This window comes from Tamandua tetradactyla, chromosome 1 (assembly GCF_023851605.1).
Source record: "Tamandua tetradactyla isolate mTamTet1 chromosome 1, mTamTet1.pri, whole genome shotgun sequence".
Classification (NCBI taxonomy): domain Eukaryota; kingdom Metazoa; phylum Chordata; class Mammalia; order Pilosa; family Myrmecophagidae; genus Tamandua; species Tamandua tetradactyla.
Genome location: NC_135327.1, coordinates 164,080,911 through 164,098,882, shown reverse-complemented (window position 1 = coordinate 164,098,882; position 17,972 = coordinate 164,080,911). Strand labels below are relative to the sequence as shown.

Sequence of the window (17,972 nt, the reverse complement as noted above, 5' to 3'; positions counted from 1 at the left end):
TCTAGGCAGCCTTGCAAATAGTTCTCCCACCAAACCACCTTCAATGTGCCCAATCTCATCTGACCCAGGATTGAAGTTGATTTCTTTCAGAAACTTTTTTGGTACATAGAAGTAAGGGTAAATGCTCTTTTTAGATATTTCTACTGGGATAAATGCACATATTAAGTTTCATTACTGCTTTCAAAAGGTAGTATCTTTAGAAAAGATTCACTATTGTTTATCACTTGAATCACACAGTTTTAGTAAATACTTTCTAAACACTAATCTTCGTTTGAAAAATACTCAGCATTTTAATGATCTGACTGAAATTAAACCAAGCTCTCAACAGACAATACTAACTAAGTGTAAGGATCCCAACAGTAGGATAGAGGCAAGCACAAGGCAGGTGTTCAAGTACTGTTCAGTGAATCAATCAACCCCACCTTTGTCCAGCATTGCTACATAAATGATGCAATGTTTTATTGATTTTTTCCCTGAGGGACAGAGAATCAAAAAAGATGGGGCAAGTCAATTTGATGGATACTGAAAGGAAAGTAAAAGAAAGAGCCAGAAAAATAAAAGAGGAAGAGAAGAGATGAGACAACTTGAGTAACCCAGAAGCAGGACACGTTAAGATTTATAATTTACTTGGTGGGCATTATGTTACTACACGTATGATGAAGACCACTCATTTGCTTCACAAATAATTACTAGACACCTAATATGTGCCAGAACCTTTTCTAAGTGCTAGGGATATGGCAAGGAAGAATAAAATTCCTGCCCATGTAGAAAATAAAAATTGAAATAAGATAAAATAAATGAAATAAAAATCCCTGCCAACGTGGAGTTTACTATTTGGTCACTTGGCTAACATCTCCCTTTGTCATATACCATCCATAGGTCTCAAAAAGATTTTAGTAATAAGTTTTCATTTCTCCCCCCCACTCTTATGGAAGAAATATAGACCAAAAGAGTGCTGGGTCTTTCACGATTCTAAAGAAATATAGTACATATTTTAATATTTGTGACTCACTGTAATCATTTTGTACTTTTTTCAGGGGTCCTTTCAGGTCTGTCCTGTTGAAAAGGGAGCATGAATGTAATGGGCAGCTGGCAAGAGAATTCCAAAAAAGAAGAAGAATTTGTGTAGAGTGGACTGTTGGAAGAACAAAAGCAGAGTGAGATTCAAACTGCTCATGACCCACCTCTTGGGCACTTCAGCTGTTCCTCTTCACTCGGTAGAGTCCACTCTGTAGGAATGGAGAGGGTAGACACTTCCCTGGGTCCTGATTTGCTCATCTTAGAAAACGCTTCTGTACAGGCCTTTCTAATACTTCAAGGCATTCACCAAATGGGTCGTGGCTGCCCCTTCCCCACACTAACTTATTCTTTTCTTTTGACCTGTTCTCATGGGATTTCCTCTCTGAAAATCAGTGTTCCGTGGACCACCTGCATTGGATATATCCAGGCATTAAAAAAGATGGTTCCTAGGCATGGGAACTAGGGCTGAGAAATCTGCATTATTAACAAGCACTTCAGATGACTGGGGAACACATGGATGATTGGGATTACCAGCTGAATGTGTGACTGAATATATTTGGGAAACAAAAGAAAACTCTTTGCTGTTAAATGAAAACAAGCCTAAGGCTCATGGACCTAAATTTGACCTGAAGCAGGGATTTTACTTTTCACCAGCTAGCTGCACGAGGGTCAATTCAACTTATGGAAATGATTGTAACTAATCGTGTTGCCTTACAAACTAAAAATGACAGCTCTTGCCTTTAAAAAGTACATATACTGTCCACAGGAAGGATATTGGATTGTTTCAAACTCTCTCTGATATCTCTTCCCATACAAATAAAGTCTGTTATCAGATCTTTACACCTTCAGTATTTTATGCATATAGATAAATAAATCTAATAATGTGGAACACCATGTTCCTGGGATACTCACTGAAAATAAGGTAAAAATAGTTTACTTCAAGCTGAAATAATCCTTTAATTTAATGAATAAGGAATTTCAGAAAATTCTGTGCTCTTTCTTTTAAATTTCTCTAGCCTTTAATATCCCTGCGACTCATTTGGTATTTAAACTGCTGTGACCTAGCATCATTAGATACTTGCTACGTCTGTATCTGAAGGGGATATGCCAGGATTACTTGGCTACAATGAGAGCCCTAAATTGGATGTCCCCACTTTCTAAACTAACTTAAGAAGCATGCTAGGCTGGATTAGAAAGGATCTGCATTTCATATCTGTATTGTTTGTTTTTGGTACTGTGTGTATAAGTAGGTGCTCAGGAAATGCTTGCTGAATTAATATGAATGTGAACACTGAAGGCTGGTCCTAAGAGCATGGTTACAGAGGGCATAGCTTCAGCATGGTAGGGTGTTTTTAAGAGTCTTAAGGGACAGGGTGTTGCTCTGCAAATGATACTGGACAAAGGCAGTGATTTTCTCACCTGATATATAATGACCAATTCCAGAGACACTGGGGTTTCAGAGAGAAAGAGTTTATTACTTGGTGTGAAGCAGGACATCAGATGACCTACGGGCCTAAAGATCTGTCTCCTCAAAACTACAGTAATTCTGAAAATTTTGCAGTATCAAAAGATGGGCAGGTTTTAGGACAATGAGCACAGGGGCCCAAGATGACATAATTAGGTAATCTAATTACTGAGCATGCTCAGATTGATTACGTGCTCAGTCACAGAACATAGGTAAGAAGATGGAGGCCTTAATATGATGATGGGTGTGATTTTTAGTATTATAATTAGGTGTAGATAACTTATAGGTTAAAGTCTCAGCCTCTGCACATGTCAGGCGGACCCATTTTGGTTATCAAGAAAACTTTGGAGGGCGGGTTAGTTCTGGGCTGACACAAGACCCTTAACATTACCCTTAATGGTAAACATTAGGGGCTATCTTTAGTGATCATAAGACTCTAAAGTAAAAAAAAAATGGGTAGAAATTGAAAGTCAGTCACAAGATTTTTGCAGTCACAAATGCACAAGATAAAGGTTATGTGATCATTATCAGAGATGAAGGCATCTGGACTACAGTTCAGAAATTTCAGACATTTCCTTCTGTTTTCTCTAATATACCAGAAAGTGAAAAGTAATATCTAGATAATGATTCAGTAATCATAACAATCCCTTGAATCCTAACTTCTTGATTACATAAGTGCCTACTAGAAATATGTTAGTGGACATTCAAGATGAGAAACCAGCTCCTTAGGGGTAAGAAACTGAACTCAGGTGGTTTAAAACTTGTTTCCAGATAATTCTGCTGTTCAGTAGCCCTTTAAACTAAGGAGCTTCTTGGGGTGAAACATAGGTACCCGGAAGAACAAATCCAAGAGGCACATTATTGGGTTGAGAAGTAAGTAACTCAGAGCTACCACAAATTCAATAAGGAGGATTTCAATTTTTCTGTGAAATAGCATTTACATATGATGCTGACTTTAATTATGCAACATTTATAGAAAACTTCTACTTGCTTGGAATCAGTTACTCAGTTTCTCGAAAGTTTGGTCTCTATTACAAAAAGGCAAAGGCCAATTGAGAAGGGGAACACTGGTGAAACGGCGTCAGCAGCCACCTCCTGGTTTTCTCCGTGTAAATACCAACCCAATCCCCTACATCAGAGGGAGCAAGAGGTTCATTTTCTTTACATTTAACAAAGGGCACATTTGGAGGCTTTGTTTGAAGACCAACTTAAAAAATAGTATTCCTTCCTTCCATGAGGAATGGATTCTGGGCACCTCGCCTCTTATCTCCATTCCTGCTCTTCTTTCAATTCTGTGGCTATTAGTAATAGCTATTATTTATATAGCACTTACTTTATGGCAGGTACTAACATAAATATTATCTCATTTAATAATGAGGACAGTCCTATGTGCCTGGAGATTCTAAGAGGACCATACGCAGAAAATGTAACTAAAGTACAGAGAGATAATGATTCACCTGCAATAAGTGCCCAGGTATCCCAACTTGAGCCTTCCTGAGCACCATGCAGTTGTGTCTACAACTTATTAAGGAGTGTGGGACAATACTGAGGGGGGTAGGGGGTGTTTTTACATAATTTTAGCCCTGGGGAGTATAAGAGATTAATATGGAAATGCACATTTACTTGGATGAGTTATTGCAAAACTTTGTCTGCACAAAGAATCACTTTTGTGCAGACATACAACTGGATTGGAAATGTCCTAAAGGTAAACTTATATGTGATATTTGTATTGGCATCCCTTTAGCATCTAGCAGAGGAGGATGCTAGATCCTTATTATAGGGACTCTGGCAATATGACTAAGTGACAGATGTCACTGGGAAAAGAGTCCCATTCTTACTAACAGTGATGCATTTCCTTTGGTGTTCTTCCAATAAGGCCAGGGTTAAGAAACAGAATGACCTTCAGCCTGAGGTGGGTCACCTAAGTACAATCCTCACAGTTAAAAGTAATGAAAGAAGGACCATTAGCAGCCTTGAACACAGGAAAGAGAAGAGGCACCAATCCCACATTTCAAGGTTTCTTTGGCCACGAAGGCTGAGATGGTAGAAATGATCCTCTGGGCAGGTTAAATTCTCCTCTGTCATAAGGCTGAAACCGAATCAAGAAGAAATAGCCCCAGTGGCCCAACTTCCAACTTCTGACTGAAGACCAGAACTTGCTCAGAACTGAATTCGATCAAAATGAATTTGGTACTTAGACAGACCGGGTGAGCCTGTCCAAGCACCAAACCGCTGTGTAGGACCCAGCAACTAAGTGTGTCTGAAAGGAGTCTTCAGATCAGCCCTTCTTCTAACAAGCTCTCTAAGGATTAGCCAATTGCAAGGAAATACGGTCACCAAAGGGGAAAACAAGTTAATTATGTTACCTAGTAAGAAGATTCAAGTCACCCAGAGCAAAGGCCAAAAACTCAAATACCAAGAGTTTGTCACACATATCAAAAATGACTGAAACTGGTATTGCTCCCATGGTAAATATGGACCCAATGTCAGGTTTTCTAGAAATCTAGACTTTTCAGTTAACAGTTGGCAGCTACTTTAAATTTTTAAAACACACTGCAGGCTGAATAAATAAGGAGCTAATGTAGCTGGTGATCCACCATTTTGTGACCTTGATAAAGAAATGAATATATTTGAAAAAGCAAGAAAGAAAAATTGCAGTGAGGTCAGTCTTATCCATTAAATAGTTTCCCTCAAATGCAAGATGACCACATGTTCTGGTTTCTCAGTATAATGCCTTTCTATGCTTGATGTCCTGACATAACTTGATAGTCCTCTAAAAAGGGATCTTCTTTGGATGACAAATTAATGATTGGTTTATTCCTAAGAAATCCACAAATATTTTATGAAAGACTTATTAGCCACTCTTTAAGAGATATGCACAGGTTGTATCCTACTATTAAGGAATTTGAATAATTACTGGAAATAGTAATCATGTAGGCTATAATAAATCAGACTAGTAGAATTCAAGTCCATTCAATACATTTTTATGGTTTACCAGCCATGTCCAGGTGCTGTTCAAGATGCTGGGAATGGAGGACCGAGGAGAATAATTCTACTCCTTGCCCTCATGGAGCATCTAACACAGCTCACAAAAGAGAGATTTGAGATTTGAGGAACATACTCGAAGTGTATCAAGAGAATGTGAGATAAGATGACATACAAGCAGACAGATTAATAGAAATAATAGCAGCCCCTGAAAATAGAGTAGATAAAACAGAATCAATCTTTAGGAGTATAATTGATAAGACATAAAATTAAAACTAAAACAGGACCAGAAATTAAAAATACCCATTGTGACTTGAAAATAGCAATAAGTAGAAATATTATCATGTGGAAATTATCAAGTTTTAGAAAGGAAAAATGAATGGTACAAGTTTCTGGAATTTTAACAACAGTTAAATTTTAGGTGAAATTTTGTTTGCATTTTTCTGATGCGGGCATCTGTTATTCCCCCAATGAGACATCTGATGCCAAAATGTTAAGAAAAATTATTGTAGTTGAGACTTTTCTACAATTTTTAGAGCTGCTTTTTAATGGAAAATTCTCAAGTTGGAAGTCTATTGAGAAAAACAATTCAATATGATCTATGAAACATATTACCTATTTAAATGTAAATACAGTGTTCCAGCTTTTTCAGTTCTGCATGGTCACACTTTAATATCTAGCTTCCATTTCGAAGGCGTTGTAGGAAATGCAGCCCCCTTTCCCGTGGTATCTGTGAGGACCATCATGCCCATGTCCACCCATAGTGCAACACTCCTCTCTTCTTGCACCAGACCCTGCATGGGGCATCTTTCCTGACATACCCACATACCCAGCCTCTCTGTACTACTCAGCAGCTGCGGGTCTGTATCACACCAAGGCAGCCTCCACCATGCCTCCCCCCGCCCAACCGCCCCTTCATCCTGTTCCAGTTTCTATTGGTTACAATTGGCAATGGCCATGAGTGAAATTTCTAAGGAATTTTAACAAAGAAAAGGTAGCTTTAAATTGTATAGCAGAAATCACTGCTCTTAAGGGCATCCCAACCCTTTTATAAATTAAAGATTCCCAAACCTGCCCCCAAGTTTTTTGGTTCCTCTTGCCCTATGATGCTTTCCTTTCTTTCAGGTCACCTCCTTCTTGGCTTCCTTCTCCTATACCTAGAGCCCTCAATCCTTCTACCTTTCCCAATGCAAAATCTTACTATCTTTGTAGGTGATGCCATCCAGCTCACAGACAAGATTGTACTTCCTGTTATTTAATAGAGCAATTCACTTAGACTAAATTCCCACCTTCCCCCCAGACCAGGCCTTGTTTTTACATGAGTTTTCCTAAACAAAAGAGTAGCCTCCATCTAGCCCTATAATGCAAAAAAACAGCTGTCTTAAAATAAAAGTACCTTTTTTTTTTACTGCCACAGAAATGTAAGTAAGCAAAGAGAAAAATAGTGAGCTGGGAGATGTTGATGATTTTGGTTAATTATTAGACCAAAGCGTGATTCAACTCAACTCCTTCCTGCACTCCACTAAAATGGGCCCTTGGATTAGACTAGTAAGTAGGGATAAAGGAAGTAGAGGAAACAAGGAGGGAAGACCAAAAATTGTGAAGTACTTTCTCTTTCTTAAAATGGATTGAAGTTACTGAGTTGGTTGCTGAGAAAAAAAAAATTAGTGGTTAGCTTGAAAGGAACTTTGGTGGATGATTTTGTTTGATTATTAAAACATGTTTTCAAAGATAGACTAATAAAAGTTCTAATTTTGCAAAACCAAGAAGAGGAAACTGTTTAATAACAAATGCAATAATGAATAATATAACCCCCCAATAAACGCAGAATAACTTTAAAATAAAGCAAACAAGAATGTCAAGTGAAAGAACTAGCATAGCAATTATTTATGTAAATGACAATGCCTAAAAGTGGTAGACTGTATTTAAATAAAGAATAAAATATAATAGTTTGATTAATATAACACTAAAACAGAGAGTGTAAAAATAAGAAGTTTGAATACAGAATAAAAAACAAATGAATATAAATTTTAATTGGCTTTTCAAGCAAATATAATAATAGGTAACATTAGTATTGTATTGATTTTATGGGTATGTTTTAAGTGTGAGTCTTAAATATTGAATCCTCATATAAACCCTATGAGGCAAATGTTATTCTACCCATCATTCAGATAATGGAACAGAGGCACAGATAATGAGATTGAGGCACACAAAGCCTAAGAAATTTGAACACAAATATTTCTCCTCCACAGACCATGCTCATTTTAGTTCAATACTATTTGTGCCAAATCCTAAAGCAAACAATTACAGAGAAAATGAGTAATGAATGACTTGGAAATTATTGCTATTTTCCAAAACTTACAGAGCATAAACAAGGATTATCCATTTTTTTTAAGTGTGCATTGTTTACATATCAAAATTGCTTGTACAACAGAAATCAAAGAAAACCCAAATAAATTTAAAAAGCAGAATTATGAAGAATGTATTCTTAGACCATTATTCAATAAAAGTAGGGGAAAAAATGAGTTCACATCAAGGTAGCTGACATAGTTGTAATAAAAACTTCATTTCCTTAAATAACAGCTGGGTCAAGAAATCAAGCTGGAGGGCAGCTGGACACGGATGCCATCAGTCATCTCAGCTCTGACACCAGCAGACAGCAGTCAACTCTGCCCCCCCACCCCCCACCCCGCCACGGCCCCATCTCTCCTCAGCTGACTCCACTTCCCGTTACTGCCACATCTGCACCTTGTTGTTTTTGCTGGTTTCCTCCCCTCGTGGATCTGATCGAAGTGTCATCATTTGAGCTCTGGCCACAGCGGCCTTTGGACCCAGCAAGTGTTCACTGGCTACAGTATCTTGTTTCTCCGCTGATGTAGTGAGTGAACATTGGTTAAAGAATTGTGATTAGAAGAAGCAGCTGCTGTTTTACCTGAAGTTGCTATTGCTGAAAGACCATTTATTACTTGAGAATGCATTGACACCTCCTGCTGACTCAGAGGCTACGGATGGAATTTGACAGAGAATATGACGTACAGTTTAGGCATAAAGAAAAAAAATGGGTGGAGATAGCAAAGCTTCCATTTCCTTTGAAAATAGTTAGAAAGTGCATCTTTATGAAGACAGTGGTATCTCTGAAGAAGAGGTAGACTGGTAGCATATTCCTAATGATCCCTACAAATCAGCAAAATCAGTTCCTGTGCCCTAAAAGGATTTCATTGGAAAAGGAAAAAACACTACCACCAAACTTACAGAAGTAGTCTGTGGGAGAAAGAATATGGCAGAAATGGAAAACTGCATCTGGGTTTCAGGTAGGAGATGGAATTGGAATGGATTTAAAACTATCAAACTATGTAGCCATGTTTTGTTTTTTTTTTTAACTTTTTTTGTATACTGTAACTATACACAAAGCAAAGAAATAAAAAAGCAACAGTTTTCAAAGCAGTCTTCAGCACCCAGTTCCAGGACAGATCCCAGAGTTTGTCATGGGCTACCATGCGATCACCTCAGATTTTTCCTTATAGCTGCTCCATATAGGAGGCGTAGATATTTTTTTATCATCACAATCTGTTTTTTTTCCTTCTTTTTTTTCGTGAAAAATAACATATATACAAAAAAGCTATAAATTTCAAAGCATACCACCACAATTAGTTGTAGAAAATATTTCAGACTTTGACATGGATTATAATTCCACAATTTTAGGTTTTTACTTCTAGCTGTTCTAAAATGCTGGAGACTAAAAGAGATATCAATTTAATGATTCAGGATTCATATTCATTTGTTAAATCCTATCTTCTCTGTATAACTCCACCATCATCTTTAATCTTTCCATCCCTCTCTTTAGGCAATTCTAAATTTTTCATATTGAAAGGGTCTGTCACTAATACAGGGTAGGGAGATGGAACTATCCGATGTTCTGGAGAGGCTGGGCTAAGTTTCAGGACTTATCTGAACCAGGGACCCATATGGAGGTTGTAGGTTTCTGTAAAGTTACTCTAGTGCATTGAACCCTTGTGGAATCTAATATATTGCCCTAGGTGTTCTTTACAATTGGCTAGAATGGTCCTGGTTGGGGGTGGGGAGGTTATAATTGGTAGCAAGGTCTAACTGAAGCTTGCGTAAGAGCAACCTCCAGAGTAGTCTCTCAACTCTATTGGAACTCTCTCTGCCACTGATATTTTGTTAGTTACACTTCTTTTTCCCCTCCTGGTCAGGATGGAATTGTTGATCTCCTGGTGCCAGGTATCCCTTAAGTTTGACACAGTATCAGGGTATTCCCTGATGATAAGGTGTAATAGTTGCATATTCTTTCTCCCATCCCTCAGGAGACTTTGCCAATACTTTTTGATTATCTGATTAATATACTCAGGATATTTCCAGGCATTACAATAATCTATACAGGATTAAAGGACCTCTTTCTTATTCTGTGCTCCCTGTTTTAATTATTTAAATGAGCTATACAGATAGATTGAATTAGATTATACACTACAGAAAATTTCAGTTCCAGTCCAAATAAAACTTTCTCCCATTAGTTTCAACGAGTATGTTGTCTTCCTTACCCCTAGTTCTGAGTTACTTTAACCCCAACCTTTTTGGCCTCGTTCTTATATCTAAATATCAGATTTTTCATATAAAACAGACTCTCAAAATCCAGAAATAGTAATCACCACTCCGGAATTAATGTGTCTGCTCTAAAAGCTTACACTCTAGGCCCCTGTTTTCTTATAAGCATTTTCTAAAGGTGACCATACCGTTCTCGTCCTTTTGTTTCTGGCTTATTTTGTCTCACCAAATGTCTCATATGTTCATTCAAATCGTTGCATGCCTCACAACTTTGTTACATTTTGTAGCAGCACATCTTTAGTTCATAAGTATACACCATTGTTTGCCAATTTATTCCTCCATCAGTGCATCCTGCAGCCACCTGCATCCATTGGGCATCATGTAGAAGGCCCAAGGTGCACAGTCCATCAACATTCTCAATTTTAAATAATTTCATTTTTCCCAAGAGAAAGAAACCAATAAACACACCCTCTCCAAATAGGAAATCTAAACCTCCTCTTAATTCTTGTCCCTCACCCTATTATTTACCTCTGCTGTTGCTGTGGAAGTGCTGATGGTTTCCTTTTGAACATAGCTCATACCATGCAATAGCAGTTTTCCCCCTGTACCCTGGACTTAAGCACTCTTTTTACAAGAATCATATCTTCGAAGTAATTCTTGCAAGAACTAATTCATATTTCTAGCATTAATTAGTGGGACACATAGGTCTATACAACCCCTTTCAATGCTGTTCATCTTAAATATGGTAATATTACTTCTAGACCCACTAGAGAACCAGATTCACTCCTGTCTATTCCCTTACATTGGAGTTCAACCTCATTAGCTAATGATTCACTCATCTCTAGTTTCTATGTCTCTCTAAGTCCCTTATATTCTATATTCTAAGCCTTTGATTATACCTTTATGCTAGTCATAAAAGTGGAATCATACAGTATCTATCGTTTGTGTCTGGCTAATTTCACTCAACATTATGTCCTCAAGGCTCATCCATCTTGTCATGTACTTCAGGACATCATTTCATCTTACTCCTGCATAATATTCCATCATATATGTATATATCACATATTGTTGATCCACTCATCTGTTGATGGGCTTTTGGTTTGTTTCCATGTTTTTGGTGACTGTGAATGATGTTGCTATAAACATCAGTGTGAAAATGTCTGTTTGCATCATTGCCTTCAGCTCTTCTGGGTATATACCAAGTAGTGCTATTGCTGGATCATAGGGCTACTTGATATTTAGCTTCCTAAGGAACTGCCAACTGTCTTCCATAGTGGCTGCACCATTATACATTTCCAGCAGCAGTGCATAAGTGTCCCAGTTTATCCACATCCTCTCCAAAATTTATACTTTCCTGTTTGTTTAATAACAGCCATTCTTATAGGTGTGAGGTGGTATCTCAAATGAGGTAGTCTTGATCTGCATTTCCCTTTTAGCCAATAAAAATGAGCATCTCTTCATGTGCTTTTCAGCCATCTATATTTGTTCTTCAGAAAAATGCCTATTCAAATCTTTAGCCCATTTTATAATTGGGTTCTTTGTTCTTTTGTGGTTTAGTTTTATGATTTCTTTGTATATGAAGGAAATCAAACCTTGGTCTGATATGTGATTTCCAAATATTTTCTCTCATTGAGTTGCCTGCCTCTCCACATTTTTGACGAAGTCTTTTGAGGTGCAGAAGCGTTTGATTTTGAGGAGTTCCCATTTATCTGTTTTTTTCTTCTATTGCTAGTGGTGTAAAGTTTAGGAAGCTACCTCTTATTACTAGGTCTTGAAGACGTTTCCCTACATTTTCTTCTAGAAGCTTATGGTGCTAGTTCATATATTTAGGTGTTTGATCCACTTCGAGTTAATTTTTGTATAGAGCATAAGAGAGGAGTCATCTTTCATTCTTTTGGCTATTGATATCCAGTTCTTCCATGCCGAATTGTTGAAAAGACTATTTTGTAGTGTTCAGAAGATTTGGGGGCCTTGTTAAATATCAGTTGACCATAGATTTGATGGTCTATTTCTGCACTCTTGATTTGATTCCATTGGTCAATGTTTCTATCTTTGTTCCAGTACCATGCTGTTTTGACAACTGTGGCTTTATTATAAGTTTTAAAGTCAGGAAGTGTTAATCCTCCCATTTCATTCTTCTTTTTTAGGGTGCTTTAAGCTATTTGGGATCTCTTTCCCTTCCAGATGAATTTGGTAATTAGCTTTTCCAAATCTTCAAAGTAGGTTGTTGGAATTTTGATTGGTACTGTGTTGAGTCTGTAGATCAATTTGGGGAGAATTGGTATCTTAACTATATTTAGCCTTCCTATCCATGAGCAGGGAATGTCTTTCCACCTATTTAGATCTCCTTTGATTTCTTTTAGCAATGTTATGTAGTTGTCTGTGTACAAGTCCTTCACATCCCTAGTTAAGTTCATTCCTAATTATTGATTCTTTTAGTTGTTATTTTGAATGGATTTTTTTCCTTAACTGACTCCTCAGTGAGGTCATTGCTTGTGTATAGAAATGTTACTGATTTTTGCACGTTAATTTTACATTCTGCCACCTTTGTTTATTAGCTCAAGTAACTTTGTTGTAGATTTCTCAAGACCTTCCAAGTATAGTATCACATCATCTGCAAATACTGAGAGTTTTACTTCTTCCTTTCCAATTTGGATGCCTTTTATTTTTTTGTCTTGCCTTATTGCTCTAGCTAGAACTTCTAGCACAATATTGAATAATACTGCTGACAGTGGGCATCTTTGTCTTGTACCTGATCTTAGGGAGAAAGCTTTCAGAGTCTCTCCATTGAGTATGATGCTGGCTATCAGTTTTTCATATATTCCCTTTATCATATTGAGGTAGCTACCTTTGATTCCTATCTTTGGAGAGTTTTTATCAGAAAAGGATGCTGAATTTTGACAAATGCTTTTTCAGCATCAATCAAGATGATCATGTGATTTTTCCCTTTTGATTTGGTAATGTGCTGTATTACATTGATTGTCTTATGTTGAACCATCCTTGCAATCCTGGTATAAAATCCACTTGATCATGGTGTATAATATTTTTAATGTGTTGTTGGATTCACTTTGCTAATATTTTATTGAGAATTTTTGTATCTATGCTTATTATGGAGATTGGCCTATAGTTTTCCCTTCTTTTGTTATCTTTACCTGATTTTGGCATTAAAATGACATTAGCTTCATAAAATGAGTTTGGTAGAGTTCCTTTTTCCTTAATTTTTTGGAAAAGTTTGAGCAGGACTGACATTAATTCTTTCCGGAATGTTTGATAAAATTCCCCTTGTGAAGCCATCTGGCCCTGGGCTTTTCTTTGTAAGAAGATTTTTGATGACTGATTGAATCTCTTTACTTGTGGTTCATTTGTTGAGATCTTGTTTCTTCCTGAGTCAATGTAGCTTGTTTGTGAGTCTCCAGGTATTTGTCCATTTCATCTAAGTTGTCTAGTTTGTTGGCATATAGTTGTTCATAGTATCCTCTTATAATTTATTTTATTTCTCTAGGGTCTGTGGTAACGCAGCCCTTCTCATTTCTGATTTTGTTTATTTGCATCTTCTCTCTTTTTTTCTTTGTCATTCTTGCTGGTGCCCCATCAATTTTATTGATTTTCTCAAAGAATCAGCTTTTGGTTTTGTTGATTCTTTCCATTCTTCTTTTGTTCTCCCATTCATTTATCTCTGCTTTAATCTTTGTTATTTCTCTTCTTCTATTTGCTTTGGGGTTAGTTTGCTGTTTTTTTTCAAGTTTCTCCAAGTCTGCTGTTCAGTCCTCAAATTTTGCTCTTTTTTTGTTTTTTAATATAGGCATTTAGGGCATTAAATTTCTCTCTTAGCACAGTCTTTGTCACATCCCATAAGTTATTTGAGTTGTATTGCCATTTTCATTCATCTCCAGATAGCTACTGATTTCTCTAGTAATTCCTTCTTTGACCCACCTGTTGTTTAAGAGTGTGTTATTTAGTCTCCTTATATTTGTGAATGTTCTTGTCCTTTGGTGGTTATTATGATCTATTTTCATCCCGTTGTGGTCAGAGAAAGTGCTTTGAATAATTTCAATGTTTTAAAAGTCATAAAGACCTGTTTTGTGCCCAGGATAGGAACATATCATCTATCCTGGAGACTGTACCATGAGCACTAGAAGAGAATGTTTATCCTTGTGCTTTGGGGTGCAATGACCTATATATGTCTGTTAGGTCTAATTCATTTATCAAATTGTTTAACTTCTCTATTTCCTTGTTGATCTTCTGTCTGGTTGTTCTATCTATAGAGAGAATGGTGTATTGAAGCCTCTTACTATTATTGTTTAAACATCTATCACTCCCTTCAGTTTTGCCAATGTCTATCTCATGTACTTTGGAGCTCCTTGATTGGGAGCATGAACATTTATGATTGCTATATGTTCTTTGTGAATTTACCCTTTAATTAGCATATATTGTCCTTCTTGTCTCTCATGATATCTTTACATTTAAAGTCTATTTTGTCAGATATTAGCATAACTACTCCTGCTTTCTTTTGGTGACAACTTGCATGGAAAATCTTTTTCCATCCTTTCATTTTCAATCTATTTGTATCCTTGTGCCTAAAATGAGTGTTTTGAAAGCAGCATATAGCCTGGATTATGTTTCTTAATCCATTCTGCCAATCTGTATCTTTTAATTGGTAAGTTTAGTCTGTAAGCATTCAAAGTTTTTACTGAAAAGGCATCCCCTGAATCCATCATCTTATCTTTTTAATTTTATTTGTCAGATCTATATATTCTTTTTCTTCTTACTTTGTATTCTTTGAATTACCATCAGTGACACTCTTAATTCTGTGCCCTCCTTCAGAACTCCCTCTCCTGTCTTTTTTTTTAGTTGGCAGAACTCCTTTTAGTATTTCTTATAGGGCCAGTCTCTTGCTGACAGATTCTTTCAAGACTTCTTTGTCTGTGAAAACTTTAATCTCTCCCTCAGTTTTGAAGGACAATTTGGCTGGTTAAAGAATTCTTGTTTGGAAGTCTTTCTCTTTCAGGATCTTGAATATATCATACCACTGCCTTCTTGCCTCCAGGGTGTTTGTTGAGTAGTCTGAACTCAGTCTTATTTGGTTTCCCTTGTATGCAATAGATTGTTTTTCTCTTGCCACTTTCAGGATTTCCTACCTCTCTTCAGCATTTGACAGACTGATTATTATGTTTCTTGGGAAAAGTCTATTTGGATTTATTCTGTTTGGAGTTTGTTGGGTTCTTTGACTTGTATATTTATGTCCTTTATGAAGATTGGGAAATTTTCCCTGATTATATCCTCAACTACTCTTCCTAGCCCTTTACTCCTCTTTTCTCCTTCTGTGACACCAATGATTCCGATATTTGAGTGCTTTGCTTTGTCTATCATTTCCCTGAGATACAGTTCAATTTTTTTCCATCTTTTTTGCCACTTGCTATATTGAGTCTTCGAAGTCAGTTATCCTGTCCTCTATATCACTTATTCTTTCTTCTGTCTCTCCAAATCTGGCATTGTGTGCCTCTAGTATGTTTTTATTTGATCAACAGAGTCTTTAATCTCCATGATATCTACTATTTTCCTATTGATTCTTTCAAATTCCTCTTTATGCTCTTCTACTGTCTTCTTGATCTCCTTTATGTCATTTGCTATCCCACTTATTTTATTAAGTAGAATTGTGTGAACATCTTTGATTAGTTGTTCCAATGTCTTCGTCTCCTCTGGTGTTTTAATTTGGTCATTAGACAGGGCTATATCTGTCTGCATTGTGATATGCTTAGTGATCTCCTGTCTTTGTGGCATGTAAATATCTTGATTGGTTTACTTTGGGAGTTTATTTTTTTTAGTAATCTAAGGCCTTGTGTTTGTGGGATGGATGTACAGCAGGGAGCAGGGTGCAGAGTGGGGCACTCAATGCGGTGATTTATTTCCAGGCAAGTATAGGCACGGGTTGGGGATGTTACACTGATGCTTGTGAACATGGGCACCCAGCAGCCTGGGAGGATGTAGCTGTGTGGGTGCACTGGTCTCGGGGGTGTAACCCTGGTGTGCGCTATTCTAAGGCATGGGGCCCTTTGTGTACATTCATAAAGCTGTGGCAGCAGGTCGGTCTTATGCCTACATGGATTGGGAGCAGATTTGACCTGGCTGTGCAGGTCAACACTTTCTCAGAGCTGGGAAATGTGGCTGAGGGCCTGTGTGCATGTTTTTGTATCTAGAAGTGCCATAAACTGATGTGCAGCACTCAGGGGGCGTAGGGTGAGGTTGTGTGACACTATGGGCAGGGCGGCAGGGGTAGCCTGGTTAGTGCCTGCAGCCTTTATGCACTGGCAACAGCCTTCAGGGAGCAAAGAGGGGAAGGTAGTGCTTGGGAGGTAGTGCACGGGAGGGTGGTGGGACTGCAGTTGGACTGGGATTATAGGGCAGGTATGTGCACTAGCAGCTAGTGGGGTGGGGGTGCCTGGAGCACGGGGAATGGGACCGGGTGACAGGGTTCAGGTGTGTGGGGTGTGGGGTGAGTTGCTGGTCACGGGACCACATTGGCTAGGGTAGCATGCCCAAGGAACATGGCTTGGCTTACTTCCCATTCCCCAGCTCCTGTCTGTGCATTCCCGTGGGCTCTGCAGCTCAGCACCAGCCTCCAACTTTCTGCCTCTCAGTTCCTCAGCCTTTGCAACTAGGGCTGCACTACGTGGTGCAGAAAGTTTTCCCAGGTCAGCTGCACTCCCAAATCCCTGTCTCAGTTGCCTTCCTGTTTCTTCTCTAACTTTTCAGTGGAGCAGGGTTAATCGTGAGCTACTCTATTTGGCCATCTTTCAAACTATGTTTTCAATGCTTCGATGCAACATGTCTTTTCAAAAGAAGGTCAAAGTGTCTGCCTCCCTGATAAAAAGGAGCATTCTACTACAGAAAACGTAGTTGATCCTAAGACATGTTCATTTATGAATAAAATGATCCACTCTGGAATGTTGGAGACAATCACTGACTGTATTAGTACAAGAAAAGAATCTGTCTTTCATGCATATAGAAGGAGCATGAAGGATGCAAAAGAAGATAGTAAAAGTTTCTTCAGAATATGCCATCAAGGTATTTAAAACAACTCTTAATGGGTTTAAGAATTGTGCCAAATATATCAAAGATGATTTCAGATTTAAAGATTGCTTCAGCAACTGAAATCCATGTAAGATCATCTGCATGTGGGCAGAAAAAGAAATGCATATTTTCACAAGCGTGCAGAGAGCTGAAATTCCTTGCCCAACAGTTGTAATGCTCAAGAAATACATTTGAATTATGTCTTTTATTGGCCATAATCAAGCTCCAGCTCCTAAATTAAAAGTAGAACTCAGTAGTGAAGAAACAAAAGAAACCTTACTATCAAACTCTTCATATGATGCTGCAATTATATAGTGAATGTGACGACCTCTGAGTATAACACGCTGTGGCATGCTTGAAAGGTTTGGTTGACTGATGCCAGTCAGTCCGTAGAACCAACCCATCCCCACGCCCTGCAGTTCTTGTTCCAGTACTCTAAGAATGTCTCACAGCTTCTCCAGAGGGGAAGAGTAAAGGAAATCCTTGGTGAAAGAGAATTCTTCAGGCTTAAACATCTCAGCAAATAATGAAGCTGATTTCTGAGCTGAAATAGAAACTTTGGAGAAAATAAGTGAAGGTCATGTTCAAAAGAATGGAAGACAGGTTGCTTCATTTTTGAAAGACAATGGAGTCCACCAAAACTATATGACAAATGGCACCAGTCCCCTCTGCCTTTAAATGTTAACACTTGTACAAATATAAGAAAATTCTTACATGACCAACAACAAATGTATGTCGCTATGACAAGGTACTAATAATAGGGTGGTATATGGGAAAAATACAATTAATGCAAACTAAGATCTGTAGTTAACAGTACCATTGTAATATTCTTTCATTAATTATAACAAAGGCACTAAACCAAAAGTAA

At 37.8% G+C, this 17,972-nt stretch overlaps 1 pseudogene; it reads left to right on the top strand.

Annotated features, from left to right (window-relative positions):
- Window positions 1-17,859, top strand: part of LOC143681586 (serine/threonine-protein kinase RIO3-like) — a 44,903-nt pseudogene extending 27,044 nt beyond the window's left edge.
- Window positions 17,860-17,972: the final 113 nt, after the last annotated feature.